This window comes from Bidens hawaiensis, unplaced genomic scaffold (assembly GCF_021521415.1).
Source record: "Bidens hawaiensis isolate Kalapana, Puna unplaced genomic scaffold, B.hawaiensis_p1.1 tig00028006_1, whole genome shotgun sequence".
Lineage (NCBI taxonomy): Eukaryota > Viridiplantae > Streptophyta > Magnoliopsida > Asterales > Asteraceae > Bidens > Bidens hawaiensis.
The window spans coordinates 17,371-36,490 of NW_027494544.1; the positions used below are offsets into that span (position 1 = coordinate 17,371).

At 37.1% G+C, this 19,120-nt stretch overlaps 1 pseudogene; it reads right to left on the reverse strand.

The window, feature by feature from the left end:
• Positions 1-1,440: 1,440 nt before the first annotated feature.
• LOC143576164 (zinc finger CCCH domain-containing protein 20 pseudogene) lies at positions 1,441-2,398 on the reverse strand (annotated as a pseudogene).
• Between the last annotated feature and the right edge of the window lie 16,722 nt (positions 2,399-19,120).

A 19,120-nucleotide genomic window follows, 5' to 3' on the forward strand; every position in this document is an offset into this window, starting at 1 on the left:
ATGAATATGACCCAAAATCATAAGTAAGGTGCCCTACATATGACCCACGATATGGTTTTCCTTGTTAGGAGTAAATGTTTTTGGGGCAAAAGGGAGTCCAATTTGGTGTGGTGTTCCCCACCCGCATGTCACATGCAATGCACTTGATCCTGTTCCCTCATAAGAAACTAGCACCCATTCCATTCCATTCTTTCCTTACAAACCAGGAAAAGAGTGTCGTAAACTTGAAGCAAATGGTGTTTCAAATAGGACACGTGTAGTTTAGCTTTTTTTGGGTTATATTGTTAACTAGATACCTCATTTTACTTTATCCATATAAAGTAAATATTTGTACCAATTTTATAAACAGATTATTCAAAACTCTTTGTTGGTCAACCTAACCTCACTCGGGGTACATGTGTTCTAGCATACTTTATGCTTCAAACATGTTGCTTTTCTAACTTTGGGATTTTGAGGTTTTTCTTTATTCTCAAGTGAACTCAAACCAATAAAAGAAAGAAAAGCTAATCAAATATAACAACGCCAACTTGTTATCTAGCTAAAAGAGAGGCGCGGTTAATACATAACTAGTCAGTATAGAAATACTGATTCTAACATGAACAGTTATACGCTTTAATTTAATTTGTGATACGCAAGACTATTATACAACTATTTACCCTACTCTTTGTTTTATATACTTGAGTGTGGTGTCATCTAGTTTGGATGATTTATAGCAACCCCCATCCGTATGTTCATCCATTATTTGATTAGTCGGGCATTCCTTGTCTCGTCCCAGTTATATGCTCGAGTGTGGTCCGTTTTCATGGATTTATTCTTGTCCCATCCGTACACTTTTCATAAACCAATATTCCTGCTTAGCCCGAGACTCAAGGATAACACAAACATTTTCTAACCGGACCATATACTTAAATTCTCTAACCTAACGAGGTTTAAGTATTGGGTTCTCCTTATGCTAGGGTTTTTCAATCATCCCTACCTTAGCTACAACTTTAACTTTAGACATCTCCCACTTTATTTCATTTCTCTATAACCAAGATCTTAAGTACCTCCATTGCCAATATCTCATCCTCCATCTTTGACGTCTTACACTTCCCATCATTTTGCATATCTAGCTAATTTTCATCAAAACTAATAATCTTACTTCACATTAAGTAAATATAGAATTTCATTTCACAAGTCCTAAAAAGAAACAATATTCATTCATAAGTTCAATAAACCAAAAATCTTTAAAAAAATCCAATTACATAGAAATTAGCTTTCCTTGTCTCCAGTTTACACAATTCCAAAACCCACATATCCATCTCTTTCCCTTAATAATAATATCAACAACTAAAATCCAATTAAAATATACACAAATTCCAATTCCGATTACATTCCAGCCCATCAACAAGGCCACTATCAGTTCACGAGTTCCGAAACCCACCCATCATCCCGACCCGACTCAACCCGACAACGAGTTCTCCCGACTCAGTTTCGCGTACATCTTCGCCCTAATCTCCTTCCCAGACTCCACTCGCTCCATTATCGGCTCCTCACGAGTCACCCCTTGCTCCCAAATATCAAATATACTCCCACCGGGTCGGGTCGGGTTACGGGTAGGAGTTGAAGGTAAACTATTAAACCCTGGTCGGAGCGTAGATAAGCCACGCGGCGAACAAAACCCGGGCCCAAGCCCAGGCCCACTCATCCTGTTACCAATTTGCATATTACGAACCGATGACGTCAGCTCATTGACCGAGTTTTGACCGAGTGAAGACACCGGCGACATCGGCGGCGATGACGTCGCCGGGTACAGAGTCGACGTCGGCGAGCTTATTCCGACGAACGAGTCATGACCGAGTCGACTCGGTGACCCGTCGTACGAGTCGAGTTGACTCAGTCCGGTCTGACTCAGTTGAACTCGGAGCTGGTCAGGATTATGCGCAAAGAAGCAGATCCGGCGTCGACACAGGACGCCATCTTTACACGGCTGCGTACGATAGCGAGAGGGGTGGAGCCAGCACTCAAATACGCCGTGAGCGAACTCGCACGTGTCACCTTTGTGGCACGTGCCTTTGCGAAAGTCCGGGCACGGGTTGCCGGAGTAGTGAAACTTTCTCGGGTCGCGGCGTCGGGCTTTTTCACCCGGGTGGGCGTACGGACACTCGGTCCAGTCATGTGACCTGGCACGTGCGCACCTGCGGACTTTAATCTCATACATACGGAAATGATCGCATGAGAAGGCGTCCAGGGGAATATCGTCGTAAACGTCGTCGTATGGTGACATTTCGAGTTCGTCCAAGTGGATGTTGTGGTCCGTTGGATCGTCCCATGGAGGGACCTGGACCGTTGGATTGGTGTGAAGGCTTTGTGATCCTCCGATGATCATCATCATTGTTGTGTTGTTAATGTTATGTTTCTCTCTCTTTGGTTTGTTGGTGATGGAAATGGAGGAGCATACTGGCTCAAATATAAACCGACTTGGTTAACTATGGTTAGGTGAGGATTTAACCTTTGTGTGTGGTTAGAGTGAAAGATCTTTGGAGAGTGGATAAGGTCACTGGCTGTGACACTTTTGGCAAGCTGTATGGTTTAGTGTGATTTTTGTTAAACGACTAGGATTAAGTATTAAGATTTAAGAGCGCGTGTGGTGAAGTGGGGACGTAAAAATGTTTAAAGAAATTATTTGCTTAGTTATGTTAGGGTTTTTAACTCTTTTAAGCGATTGAAGATGAGAATTAAAGAAGCTCGTGCATATAAAAAAAGATGTGAAAAAGATTGAGCGCACATGCTCGTTTCTTAACTAAATAATAGTCACAGTAAAGTATGAGGGGAAAAATTAAAAGTTAAGGGTCTAAATAGTACTTATAATAAAGTATAAGGGTATAAATGAAAATAAAAAAAATAGAAGAAAACCTTTTTAAAGTTAAGGGGGTGTTATTACAAAAGAATTACGAAGTAATTATAATAAAGTGTAAGGGTAAATAATAAAAAGAATGAAAATCTTGTTAAGATGTAAAGATAGTTGATGTTAACCGAAAATATAAAAGAAACGGTAATTACAACACGCCAATACATAAAAGATCGATTATTTGAACATATATAATAGTGTTTTGAATATATAAATAGTTTTGTATTTTATTTAGTCCAACTTGATGTCGTTTCGTGGGTCCGGTGGATTGATTTACCCATGGTTTAGAGCATTCTCATCCAACCCCTCATATTATGTGAGGGATGTTTTTATAATTTAGAGAGTGATTCAAGGTGTTGTGAGTGAAGAGTTTTTAAATTTTAGAAAAAGTAGTGATTTTTCTGTATATTTGAAAAGTTACTGTTCATCCCCTATAATTTTGTAATATATTTTGAAAGTGGTTGTGAGTGAAGGAAAGAGAAAAGGTAATGATAAAAGGTATAAAAAATATTATTTAATTGAAATGGAGAGAGAAAATAAAGTGAGTTTTAGTATAATTTTTGGTTTGGAGATAGGGGTGGGATGAGAATGCTCTTACTTTATTAGAAAGCATTAATTTGATGGTTTCCTGTGTTTGGTATATATTATAATAAAGTAACAAATTAGATATTATCTAATGGAAAAGGCTAGTAACGAATGGTTTATTTGAGACTTCAGTTCAAATTTATAATTTTATATATCGCACATAGTCACAAATATTGGAACTCTGGTAAGTTAGAGAAAAAAGAAAACAATTTCATGTTATATATAAAAACAATAGTAAGTAGTTGAAGCTTGTAGTTCTCATGTTTGAAGGCCTTAGAGTGTTAGCTTCATATAGATTTTAGGTTTTGATAAAATGTGTAATGATCAATGCTTGAATTGTTAATATATATTATTTTAAAACTCACTCGATTAATGTAAAACCATGTGTTGTGGCGTGACACCTCATGCCATCTCACTAGGTCTGTAAATGAATCAAACGTTCGGTAAACTATTCATGAACTGTTCGGCAGAAAATTCGTTTATGTTCGTTTATTTAATAAATGAACGAACATGAACAAAAAATTTGTGTTCGTTTAATTAAATGACCGAATACGAACACATGCTCCGTTCGTTCATTTAAGTTCGTCAACGCTCATTTATGTTCGTTTATTTATGTTCGTTTATGTCTGTTTATTTATGTTCATTTATGTATTAATAGAAAATAATTAAATATTATCTAGATAATTCATCTGCTTAAAGGTTTTATATTTGTTAATTTGTATTCATTTAAGTGTTTTTCATTTAAGTTCGTTTATGTTTGTTTGTGTTCATTTACATTTGTTCATGTATGTTCGTCTATCTTTGTTCATTTATGTTCGTTTAGATTTTAAACAAACGAACACAAATGTCTCTTTTTAAATAAACGAACATGAACATAAATATTTGTTAAGTGTCTGCGTTCTTTTAAAGTTAAATGAACGAACACGAACATGCCCATGTTCGTGTTTATTCGATTTGTTTACATGCTTTCATTATTCACATTGATGAATACATCTGACTCAATCTCTAGACTCGGCCGATTTTATTTGTTTTCGTGAACACATTAATTTCTTTAATGAACGAACACAAACATAAAATCTCGTTCGATAAGTGGATCCACTACCTTTTATTGAATTTCTTTACCACTTAACGTTAGTTAGCCCCAAGAAAAAAAAAGTGGGTCCACTACCAACACCATCACATGAGCGCACACACATTCATTATTTTTTATTTTATTGAATTTCTTTTTGTTAACCGATTTTATTTGTTTTCGTGAACACATTAATTTCTTTAATGAACGAACACAAACATAAAATCTCGTTCGATAAGTGGATCCACTACCTTTTATTGAATTTCTTTACCGCTTAACGTTAGTTAGCCCCAAGAAAAAAAAAAGTGGGTCCACTACCTACACCATCACATGAGCGCACACACATTCATTATTTTTTCTTTTATTGAATTTCTTTTTGTTAACAGACAACACATTGTTGAAGGGTGAGCCAGTTAAAATTCACTGTCGTAACGAGTGACGTGATAGGACATGAACCATGATACACTTTTTATTAAGCCGTAACGCATAGCCTAAATATCGTATGTTGTATCTACTGTAATATTGTAACATATCAGATATAAAATAAATATACTATAAATTATCTGCTTCGGGTGATGGTAGCCATATGAATTGTGACCGATTAAAATTAGATTTTGTTTTTCAATAATGCAAACTAAAGCCAATAGGTGCCGGGTTGTGGTTGAAATTAAGGAAACTAACCTATGGGCGATGAAGAAACACTAAGTGACCCCGGCAGACTACGGATAATCTGGGGGTTAAATAGATGTTTCCCACGAGGGGTTAGGTCCGGCAAGATGGTTCTTCTTCTGATGACCTGCAAAACAGACACCGTGAGCTCGTCACTGAGAAGAGGGGGGGGGGGTACCTCCTTGTGACCACCCTCCGGCGTGAGAATCAGACTAGATTGCTCTTGAATATAAGTGTATATTAAGAGAAATGACTAGAGCAGATATCAGATAATATATGAAGATATAAGATGTGATAAGATAATGATACCGTTCCAAGGTATTGGAGTATTTATAGCCGAAGGTAGGTTTCCAAGAAGGTACAGCCGGCTGTATAGTATTCCTGTTCTACCAACTGTGGGCTACGCACGTGCCCTGCTAGTGGTTGGTGGGTAGGCAGCGGCTGATAGTGACATGGCCGGCTGTGTACTATTCCTTTTCCACCAACTGCAGGCTATGTACGTGCCACGACAGGGGTTGGTGAGTAGGCAGCGGCTGATAGTGACATTAAGTATTAGAGCGTGCTGCTCGTCGTACTGTTGTCAGTGAGCTGTCGCTGCTTCGGTCAGATCTTTTGTCCATACCTTGGCAGGTACAGTACAAAAGATCCTCCAGTAGCGTACGGACTGGCTCATTTGGGCGGGAGTTTTCCCGGCTTTGGGCGGGAGTATTCCCGGCTTGCTCATTCCTTCTTCAGGTGACATTACTGAATTATTTTGAGAGTTAGTGCCTTGTGCGTGTAGCCTTGCTGCGCGGGTAGCCTTCCCTGATGGCTAGTATCCGCAGCTGCGGGAACAGGCGGAGTACGTCGACCATTGGGAGGCTTTTCCTGCGGGAACAGCTTGCGTACTGCGCGTAAGGACGTCATCTCTCTGAGCGTGGTGGGTCCTGTAGATCCAGTTGGTCTTTGCGCAGACGTCCCTTTTTAAGGTGAGTCTTGCGGGTCCAACTGCGCAGACGTCCCTGTTTAAGGTGAGTCTTGCGGGTCAACCGCGCAGACATCCCTGTTCAAGGTGAGTCTTGCGATTCCAACTGGGCTCTGCTGGGACCTACCTCTTCAGGCAATGAAACATATTTTTAACTTAATTTAATTTGTCAATATTGATGGTTTTAAAAAGTGATAAACTTGTAGTACTTTTGAAATATAGTATGCCAACTATGAGTTTTAAATTATATTATATTAATAGAAAAATAGCAAACAAGTTAATGTATTTACAGGTTACTTTTCATTTAATGTAACTGTGATTAAAGCTAATTCCTAGATAATATTATTTAGTTTGTTACCAGCATATTTTAGTAGGTTTATAATGGTTATTAAAATATAGTTACTTACTTATATGTATATTGGGATGTTTGATACATAGCATATTTATTCACATATTTTATATGGTTTTCATAGTTTATTTATTTAACAAACTATAACCAGATATCATGGTTGTATGCATCTTCCTATCAAAGGCAAAAACAAGATGTTGGAAGCTATTATCCTCACTACTTGGTAGGTTATTTTACAGTTCCAAAAAATTTTAATGTTTAAAAACATTAATGGGACATCAAAAAACATTTTTATAGTGTTATCAATTATTCGTGTTTGTAAATACTAAATGGGATTGTAAACTATAAACAGGGGTGGCTCTTGGGACGACAAAAACAAGTTAGGTCTTTAGGTCCACACTTAATTAAGGCTCCCCAAGTCTAGAAAAAACATTATATGTAGATATATTATAATGGGTAAACTAGTAAAGTAAGCTCAAAGTAATGCATTGGCGTGGTGGTAGGCTTAGTTGTTAATAAAGTATAGGTTATCAGTTCAAAACTTGTAATAAGCAAATTTTTTTCCCTTAACAATTGTCATAAAAATGCCATAAAATCTTTTTGATTTAGGCTTCCATATTCGTTGAGCTGGTTCTGGCTGTAAAGTAAATATTTTATATTTTTATTAGTGTTGTGATTGCAAAACTCTTTATTTTTTTTTTAATATTCTTTGTTCCTTGTGACTAATCAATGTGCTATAAATATCTAGCCACTCAAATACTCAATAAAAGAAATAACAAAATCAAATAGTTTTAAAAAGTAATCACCATATTTTCTCAAATTGAAGATACAGGACTCACCTTAATTAGAAATCCACTTATTGAATCGTACGACAGCAGCTACTGGAGTTTATCCGATAACATTTTGTCGTCACATATCCAATAAACGACAAATACTACTACCAAATTATATTAGGCTGAGGGGTGTGGGGGCTTTAGTGGGGGCTCCAGCCAATAATATTATGACGTGTGGCAGAGAGAGAAACTGGATAAGGGGGTTGTTGGAGCCCCCATTGGAGCCCTGGCCCCTGGTGTGGAGGGGCTCCAACAGGGGCTCCAGCGAACATTTTTTTTTTTAATTTTTTTATAAATATATTCAAACAACGTATTATTAAAAAAACTTATAAATTATTAAAAAAACACATTAATATCTAAAATTCAAATTAAAAAAAAAAAACATACTAAAAATTAAACAAACAATAATACTTAATAATAACACTAATCTAATACAAGATCATCGGGTCGCCTCGCCCACAAATGTTCAACCAACTCATGTCGAAGATCCCCGTGTATCTCACGGCTCTTGATATTTTCTATGTTATGAAGTCTTTGTTGATCACTGATTGTGGACGGTTGTGGCGGAATGTCACCTTGGTAGTTTTGGCAGATAGCTTTGCCCTCGTCTTCTAACGTCATGTTGTGTAGGATCAGACACGTGTAGACGACGTCCGTTATCCTCTCCCGAGTCCAATAACGTATCGGGTTCGCCAGTACATAATATTGTTTTTTCAGAGCTCCAAAAGCTCTTTCAATATCTTTTCTAGCAGACTCTTGCTTCTTCGTAAAATACTTCCGTTTGTCGGCGATTGGATCTGTAAAAGCTTGAACTAACAAAGCCCATTCGTTGTAAATACCATCGACCAGATAGTACCCGTACTTGAAGAGTTCTCCATTTGCAACAAAAGATTGAGGTGGTTCAACCCCGTCGATAAGGTCGTTGATCAAATGTGACTGATCGATAACATTAAGGTCGTTATTTGACCCAGCAACACCAAAAAAAGCATGCCAAAACCAAAGATCCTACCGCCGCCTCAAGTATAAGGGTCGGCCCTTCATGATCACCACGGTGGAACTGACCTCGCCAGGCCGTTGGACACATAGCCCATCCAACATGCGTACAATCGATGCTACCTAGCATCCCAGGAAAACCATGTTTTTCTGCGTGCACCTCATATATGCGTTGGATGTCATACATTGTAGGTTTACGCAGATATCTCCGAGCGTAAATCGATATGACTCCTACGTATATAAAATAATCTATAAACATATAATATATATTACAAAATGTAATAAATATTTAATAAAAACTAAAATTAATGTTTTTTACCTTGGCAGAAAAAATGAAGGGATTCACGTGCAACCCTTTTCGACATCTGTAAATACTCATCCAAAGCGTCCGACGAGATGCCGTACGCTAATTGACAGATAGCAGCCGTGCATTTTTGAAGAGGGGTAAAACCGGGGAGACCCCTAGCATCCTCCCTTTGTTGAAAAAAGGGATACCGTGCCTCTAAATCACTTGCTATATGCATGAAAAATTGTCTGCTCATTCGGAAACGAGTTCGAAAATCCGACTCCTCGTATACCGGTTGAGGGCTAAAATAATGCCTAATCAAAGTATCGTTAGCACCCGATCGATCACGATCACGAGGTGGCGCTCTAACCCTCGGGACTCGAGGTTGATGGGCTTGATTTTGCAAAAGATCGACCACGGTTGTGGTCAAAACTCCCCCTACATGAAGAAGCAAATCATCCTCTTCGGAGGAGTCGGAATCAGACGAGTACCACGACATTTTTTTTAAAAAAAGTTGAGAAGATGAATTGATTTTGGGTGAAGGTTTGAAGTTGTGGTATAAAAATGGGATGAAATGGGGTATTATATAAGGAAAAAACGTTTTTATTTTTTAATTAAATAAGAGCCAACGGCTCTTTGAAACACTACCAACGGCTCTTTGTCCCTTCCCAAGGCACCTTTACGCTCTCCTCTGCCGCTAACCCCATCACGCCTGCTTTGTTTTTCGTGCTCGCGCCCCGCTAACGCCTGGTGGTGTGGTGGTCGCGCCTGGGGGCGCGAGCGGAGGGGCTCTAGCGCCCCCGTTGAAGCCCCACACCCCTCAGCCTTATGAACCCTCTCCTTTCCGTACGGATATTTTTTTGGCGGCTTTATTGCAGCCACCAAATCATTAACGCGTGTAAAAAGATTTAGTGTTATTTTTTTTAACACGTTTGGAATTATTGACAACTAGTATTTGCGCCGGGCAGATCGATAAATCCAAGTGTTGGTAAAACACAAGCATTATCGGTCCCAAGTGTTGAGACGGTAAGTTGACGTGGATTCGGGTAGTTTCTGTTACGTGTGTTATTGTACGAAAACTAAAACAAAAAAGTTATAAAAATTGAGATGGACCAATATGGTGTTGTCGGTCGGCAAAACTCAAGCGTTGGTAAAACCCAAGCGTTATTGATTCCTAGCGGTGAGTTTATGCAAATTCGGTTGGTTTTTACACGTTCGTTACGAAGCCGCACTAAAAAAAAGAATTGGCGTCCGGTTGGTTTCGTTATGGTACTATAACTAAAAAAATGCGGTAAGCATATGCTGTCACGTTCGTTACGGTATGTCGTTATCGGAACTAAAATAATACAAAAAACATAACAAAATAATTAGAAACATAATTATTAAACTTAAAACAAAAGGCAAAAGCAAAAAAAAAATGTATAAAACTTGGCCCAATGGCATCCTGCCAAATGGGTCAATCGCGTTTCATCGTCACTGAAGTTTTCTTTTATATATATTAGTAATAGTAATATTCGAGCGACTCCTTGTGAGACAAGATTTCGACCGTTACGCAGATTTTATAGCTTCAGGTATGACTCACTTAGGAATGTTATCAAAAAGAAAACATACCACTATAGAAAAACTTGTTCCATTAGGTTTCGAACCTGAGAGCTTAAGGATCATCGGCCTTAACCATCACCCCAATGTAACTAGACTACAAGACAAACTGCATTTTTAGTGTTACTAAGAAGTGCAGGTCACGATGTTTCTAAACAAGTGGTTAAGACCATGTGTAGTGTATGGAGCCCCTATGGGGGGGTTTTGCGCCATGTGACGCCACGCCACGCCACCATAGAGGTTTTTGACAAAAAAAGAGGTGTAGTGGATGAAGCATTTTCCAATCGTTACCTCATTATTATTATTTTTTATTTTTTAAATAAAAATAAAACAATTAAAACCAACCCACCAATCAATGATCAAGCTTTTTCCCCACCCGGCACTTGCCACAAAACACCCCAACACCAACATTTACCCCAAAGCGCCTTGGGGCCAATGTGCTCAGGCGCTATAGGGGCTTTTTTTTGGGGGGGGGGGATTTAGAGCCCACTATGTTTGGTCTAAGGGCTCGAGGCTCGAGTCATATATTGAACAAACAATGTATATTCTATGTTTCAGTTCGATACGTATGACAAATAGTCTGCATGGCAACCTACTTTTTAGACGCACACATCTATCTATTTAAGAAGTTATGACGACCATATATGAAGGGAGGGGAGGGGGTGTACAAGCATTTTACCCTCTGACCCACTGTTAGATAAGGTTAGAGGATTAAAGGAGAAACACTGAAGACTAATTTACCATTTTTTAGTTTGAAGACGTTGCAAAGTGAAGACTCATCGGTTCTACCTATTTGTCTTCATCATGCTCATGTTCTTATACACTTATATTCTTGTTTTCTTTATTATATATGTTAGGCTAAACAAGTTTGTGTCTTCTTGGTAGAAATGAACTGAGACCATGATTAATGATAACGTCTATGATTTAGTAAATAATTGATTTTCGTTCTTATGATATGTATACTTGATGTTTGAACTTTATTTATTATTTCTATAGATGTCTCGACTTTATAGTATAAGCCAGTATTGTGGAGTCAATGTCGTTATAATTGTGTTTCCAACCAAAGGCTTTACAACTCAAGTGAGTGCGAGACAAGTTATGAGTAAAAAAATTATTAATCAAATGTGTTATCTAGTAACTAAATCTGAATAAAAGTGTTTAGAAATTTGTTGGGATTTTACTATGCATTTGGACTCTTGCAAATGGCACTTTCACAAACATATGTAGGAGATACCGAGTTATAAGATAATAAATTGATTTTCAAGTGTTTGCTTATGGTTCTAAAGTCTCTGTGTTTCTACGATGTTGACATCCTTTCCAATATAGGTGCTTTAAAAAGGATCGTTGGTTCTTAATTGTAGTAAGACATGGTGCATGCGAGACTTGGATTTCTGTTAATTACTCGTCTAGCGAGGTCCTAGCGAATTCAGGAATGATTATTATAATCATCAACCAGCTATGAGAATTATTCATTAGATAAAGAGAATTTAATACCTTGATTATACATCTTTATACACATTAATTTATTATTTTTATTTATCATATCAAGCATGTACTTTTTACCTCTTAACTGTTGTCAAATGTTTATTATGATTTATTTTTTGGGGTTGAATCAATCTAATCACACAAAAATCAGCAAAAGTTTGTATACCATTACTCCCTCCACCCCGATCTCTATACCTCCACCCTTTTATACCATTTGTTATACAAATTTTTTTTTCCTTTCATACTTATGTATCACTTTCATTCTTATGTATCAACGCGGGGTCACGTCACTATCCTTCTCCATCTGTTCTGATTCTACATATTGATCGTTTTGAACTAAAAGAAAACTTTTGGGCGGAATACACACATTGTGTATAATATCTTCACTCTCAATAGTTACATACAAGTCTCTAGAACATAGAAAAGCAGGATGTCCATGACGTGTACGTGTCGGATGAACCAAATCCTCATTGAATTTGATTTTTCCATTAGAAGGGGCTCGCACATGTTCTGCAGTACCCCCTGTGAATACTCCGCCAGTATAAAAAGTTCTTAATGTTAATTGAGTGCCCGGTTCTCCAATAGATTGACCTGCAATAAAAGTTATTAAACAATGTTATACGCTTATACTCATATTTTATCTTCAAACATTCTTTTAATTTTTAATCTTGTATTAGTATAAACAATTACTTGCCTACAACCTTGGTCGGTTCGTGACATACAGTTTCTCGTTCGCAGCTTGTGTTCCAACTTGATGCTTTCGCGGGTCGTTCCGTATGCTTAATAATTTGTGCTAGTGCTTTTTGGATTCAAAGTTTTTTGGACCTTGAATCATTATGTATATATGGGCTTTTGATTTTTTTTTCCTTTTGGTACGGATAATGAATATTTTCCATTTGGACCTTGAATCATTTTTTGTATACAAGGACAAATGTTTTACGCTCAGTTAAAAGAAACAAAAGGATTAGGATAATTAACTTAATGACTCAAAATAATTATTTAATTACATAAAGATTGTTTTCTATTTTTTTTCGACGGCACATCGTCTGGTAGAATGTGTATGTAATCATGAATCGTTGTCGTTGGTCTACGTCACATCGTGTGATAGGGTGTGTTGGTTGTCTAAAATGTTCGTTGTTTGTTTGGAAATTGCTTGGAAAATGTCTGTTTGAATTCGGCTCAGTCTGGAAATGAGCCGATCGGTTAGGTTTGGTTTGAAAACGAGCCAAGCATGAGCAAAGCCTTGCTCGGTTCAGTTCAATTCGGTTGCTCGGATTAGTTTTTAGTTTATTATTTTTATACATATACACTTTTATGTGTACATATATAAATATACTAGTTTGAGACTCGTGTATTACACGGGGAATTAATGAAAATTACACTATTTAAACGTTAAACAAAATACAATCAATAACACAATTATCATATATTGTTAATACAATTACAACTTTCATTAAAATTACATGAATTACAAAACAAACATTACGCAAGTAGTCTACAAATAAGAAAATAATTCCTTGTACACTACATTTGTGGTTGTATTTGTCAGATTACCTTGTTTATCAAGAATCAGAATCTTGAGCCCAAACTTGTTTATGAGTAAACAGGCCTACAATGCCATATCTAGATATAATATATAAAAGTTTCAGAAAAACTCTCTCCATCATGGCAAGATGTTCCAGGTTGTCATGTGTTTGAAACAAATCCTCACCCTAATTGCAAAGAGGTTAATTTATTTATTTATAAATTAATATAAATAAAACAGAATTATAAATTAATATAAACAAAATAAAGTCATAACTAAATAAATAAAGCCACATCTAATCTAATCTAACCTAACTATCTAACTATACTATTAAAACAAGAAGATTTTTTCACATGACACCATTATAGAGTGTCCACATTGGATTCCACATAAGCAATTCCCTTAAATACATTTTCCTCCTAATTAATATTTAATTAACATTCATTAAAATGTATAACAATTCATTAAATGCATAAAATCCTTTATCCATTATTTTTCATTTAATTATCATTATAAAATTATATTAAGCTATTCATATAAATTTAGAAAGACTAATATTTAACCTTTTATAATTCAATATAAAATTCTTCATTAATTTTATTTTATATTCATTTAAATCAATAACAAAAGTTTGACTATATAAATCAATACAATGGCTAAAATCTTGAAAAATTACTAAATGGTGAAAATCAGGACAAATCTTTTATTTTTTTATATATATGTAATTCAATTTTAATATTTTAAATTATAATTTGATTTACATGAATATAAAATAAAAGTCATAAATAAAAATTATTATATGAAATAACTGAATTTACATATTACATAAAATAATTTTTATTTTTATTATAATTTCCACCCGTGTGGAACATGGGATCTAACCTACTATTACATTAAATAAAGACAATGCTAAATTACATGGGTTTTACTACTTTCAGCAAAAACAACAAAGGAAAAAAAAGTCAACTTTATAAACAAAACTAAAAAAAAAAGATAAATAAATAAAGAACCCCTTTCATGCACTGCACAGTCTCTTTTACATTGAAATAAGCACCTTGATTCTTCGACTTTTACTGGTCAAGAAAAAACTGACGAAACCGAAATAACCGAAAACCAATAAACTGGAAACCGATTAACCGAAAATCAGTTACGATGTTTTTTAACCCTCAGTTAACCAAATTAACTGAACCGGGCTGAAAATTACAAGTTTAAAATATATATTAACACCCATCATATAATTAACATGAACGTCAAACATAACATAAAATTAGCTTTAAGATGTATTTCACTCATTAACCAAAAACAATTTGTTTTATTTTAAACTACAACTTAAAAGAATCAAACAAAATGTGGAGAAGTCAATTTCATCAGTATTCCACATCGTTGTTCAGTGGAAAACTTCACTTGCAAATTTGCAATCACTGTTTTAAAAGAAGCCTTAGTTGCATTTAAAATAAAAAAATATAACTTAGATTTTACAGCCATTGAACTGAAGTTTCATACCTGGTAATGAGAACTCTTATTCCATGTTAATATTTAGACCTTGATTTTTTTTAGACCAAAACAAAAATTCTGTTATTAACCAAAACTGAACCGACCCAATGCCAAAAACTGATTAACCAAAAGTTTTGATTTTGGTTTTGGGTAAGGCTCAAAACTGAACAAAACCAAATCGAACAATGCATGCCCCTACGATGCTACATATTCAATCAATCAATCATGCCCAGTAAAATCCCACCGACAGCAAAGCTATAAGTAGGTTTCCTTTAATTATGAGATTAGGTAGTTTTGACAAACTTACTAATCTATGGTTATTATCTTGAAAACACCCATCATGATGTTTTGTTGTTAGTATTAGGTTTCCTTGATTGGAATTTGATATTGATGCTTAATACATAATGTTTGCCATTATCATTGTCATTTTGTCACTAAGTTTAAGTGGATGCATAGTCTAAGTAGCCTTGTTTGGATTGATTGTTAGTTGTATTTTATTTGCTTTGTTATTGTTATATGTTAGTTTAGTAATTTGAAAAATCAATTTGATTGCTTGTTTTGTTAAATTAATTACAAAGATTTATTATCAAAAGTTCGCCGCGTCCATGGATTGACACTCGGTTCTTACTGATACTTTGCTATAAATGATAGGTACACTTGCCTTTCGTGTGTGGTTTAGTTGTTGGTGAAAACCATTTTTAAAACCCGATTTGTGTGAAACTTTTATTTACATTTTTATATATATATATTCACACACGTCAGGTTTTTGGCGCCGTTACCGGGGACACGGTGTTTTACTTTTGAAAACGATACGAGTAATTGATTTGCCTTGTTGATATTTTTGCTCTGTGTTATTTTAGTCTATTTCATTTTTATTCATCTTGTTTTATTTTATTTTATTAGTTATATTTTTAGGTAGTTTTCCGTGTCTTGTTTGTTTCCATTCTGCGTTTCTTTCGGGTGATGCATGTCCACCATGTAACACCCCGACCAAAGGCGGATTATACATCGGGGCGCCACATATTGTTTCATTACTCGTGACACTATTGGGTGTCAATATTTAATAAATACATTCATTCGCGCATACGCAACGTAAACAAAAGACAACTTAAAACAACATAAATTAATATATTATAAAGCATAATATTCAAATAACATAAACTTGTCTTGTTACATTTTAAATCTAGGTCCAAAACAAAAGTAAACATCCTATGTGTCCTCAAGCTTCAAAGCAGCTACTGCAAACCTGAACATGTGTTAAAATAAACGTCAAACACTTGCGTGTTGGTGAGAAATCAAGTTTAATAGATAATCATAGATAATCATAGATAATAACAGTAAATCTGCGCGCAACATGTGTATGTCTAGAGTTTAACAAGGGTGTAATCGGATTGTGATCAAGCCTAAGATAGTTCATAGATCATAGTTCAATCCATGCTCCCAATTGAGCATAAAAACGAGAAAACATCTGTGCAAGTGTAAACAAAGAAAACCGTAAACGATAGGTCTCCCGTGTTCAACTAATGGTACCAACGGAACTGCGGAATAGGCCGAACAAAGCGGTTAATGATACACACATACAAATAAACAGCCAAGTAAACGTCCTCAACACATGGGATACTGCGCGACTAAAGTTCATAAACAGTTTAAGACTCAAGTTTGTATGAACACATGAACATCCCAAAACATTAAAAGCAAAAAGGGATTAGGTACGAGATTACTCACTTGATAAAGATGTGAAGATAGATAAAGCAAGAACCAACTTTAAACAAGCACAAGTTATCCTATAAATAAGATTATTGTTTTAATAATTTGTTTTAAGTCTAGAATATAAGTTAGCATAATTAAATAAGTAAATTATTATATATATTATATATTACCGGAAAAGCAGGAAGAACAAGGAGGAAGACGGAGGCAAGAGAGGAGGCGGCAGGAGGACAAAGGAGCAAGAGAGATAAGAGAGATTAAGTGTTTGTGTGTGATGTGTTATGAAAATATTATTATTATTTATAGGAAAACCCTAGGAGACATAATCCCTAGAAAAGGGGAAAGAATCTCAAAAAGTAAAAGAAAAGATATCAACGGTAAAAAGTTCTGAAAAGTAAAGATATAAAAAGATATGGCAGCTGCAGGGGGCAAGATAAAGCTGACAGGGAACAGTAAAAAGCATGGGCGGTTCAGATAAAGGTACTGGTCAAGCATGGCAAAAGCAGATCTCAAAAGATAATGTCAGTCACTTTATCTGCCAACCAATGGGGTTGGTGCGCATGCTGCGCCGAAAGTAACTTTTCAGACATAAGATAGGTTAGGTCAACAGCTCAGAAGATAAGACAACACAAAAGCATACAGGCTGGATAAAACAGAAGAAAAGATACAAGGGTCTGGCGCGAGAAGGCTGAGTGCGTGAGCGCGAAGGCTGGCACAACAAACCTTAGCGCACTGCGGGAAGAATCACAAATCCTTAGCGTGCTGCGTGAAGAACTAGAATTCTAAGCGCATCGCGGGAAGAACATACATTCTTAGCGCATTGCGGGAAGAACATGCATTCTTAGCGCGCTGCGAGAAGAGTTCTCTTCACGCATCGCAGGAACAAGATGTCTTCACGCAGGCTTCCATGTAAGGAGTCTGGCGCGTGGAGCTGCAGACATCCTTAGGCGGGAAGAACCAAAGGACAAGCAAAGAGAAGGAAAAGGGTTAAGCAGGAGGGCGGGACGGCGACAAGACAAAGAGGCGGGACGATAAGAACGGAAGGCGGAAAGGAATAATGACAAGCAAAGAGGGAAACAAGGCGGAGAGAGGAGAGGGACGGGTCGGCGGAAAGAAAGAAAGAGGCGGGAAGGAAAATATATATTATTATTAAAAGTAAAATATAAGTATAAATATTAAATAATAAAAGAGAGAGATCGGGTCAGAGAAACGGGTACCTGGGTCGGGTCGGATCGGGGCAGATGTCACAGTCTCCCCTACTTTAAGAAATTTCGTCCCGAAATTTATCTCGAAGTAGGTTGCGCAGAGAACATGTGCGGGTACTTGATCTTCATTTGATCTTCCCTTTCCCATGTAAACTCGGCTCCGCGCTTGGACTCCCAGCGAACTTTCACGATAGGGATACGACTGCGCTTGGTTTGCTTAACCTCGCGATCCATAATCTCAACAGGCTTCTCGATGAAATGCATGGATTCATCAACTTGAACTTCATCAAGTGGAATGTGAAGGTTCTCGTCAGCTAAACACTTCTTGAGATTGGATACATGGAACGTTGGATGCACATTACTGAGCGCGGGTGGCAGGTCAAGTCTGTAGGCAACTTTTCCCACACGCGCGAGTATCTTGAATGGACCAACATAACGAGGAGCAAGCTTACCCTTCTTCCCAAAGCGGACAACACCTTTCCAAGGCGACACTTTGAGGAGAACAAGATCACCAACTTGAAATTCGAGAGGCTTTCGCCTACGATCTGCGTAACTCTTCTGTCGGCTTCTGGCAGTCAGCAAATGATCACGGATCTTGGCGATTTTATCGGTTGTCTCTTGAACAAGTTCGGGTCCTGTGATTTGAGTTTCACCCACTTCGCTCCAACAAATCGGGGAGCGGCATTTACGACCGTAAAGTGCTTCAAATGGGGCCATACCAATACTGGAATGATAGCTGTTGTTATAAGAAAACTCGATCAAAGGCAGGTGTGAATCCCAATTACCTCCAAAATCAAGAACACAAGATCGGAGCATATCCTCAAGAGTTTGAATGGTTCGCTCAGACTGACCGTCAGTCTGAGGATGATATGCCGTACTCATGTCCAAGCGAGTTCCTAGCGCAGATTGGAGAGATTTCCAAAAGCGAGATATAAAACGGCCATCGCGATCGGATATGATGCTCAAAGGAGTACCATGGCGGCAGACAATTTCCTTGACATAAAGCTGCGCGAGCTGCTCAACACGGTAGTTTTCACGAATGGGCAGAAAATGAGCAGACTTAGTCAATCGATCCACTATTACCCAAATGCTATCATGTTTGCTTGCTGTCAAAGGTAACTTGGTAATAAAGTCCATCGCTACACATTCCCATTTCCACGTAGGAATTTCTGGTTGTTCGAGCAAACCAGATGGGCGTTGGTGTTCAGCTTTCACTTTAGAACAAGTCAGGCATTTAGCTACGAACACAGCAATATCCTTTTTCATACCGGGCCACCAATAAGTTATGCGCAAATCCTTGTACATCTTATCAGCGCCAGGATGAATAGAATACCGAGATTTGTGCGCTTCACTCAGGATATCGGCGCGAAGATTCTCATCAAAGGGAATCCAGATGCGATTAAGATAGCAGAGAATTCCACTCAGATTAGGGACAAAGTGCGCTTCCGCGCCACACGCTAACTCGGC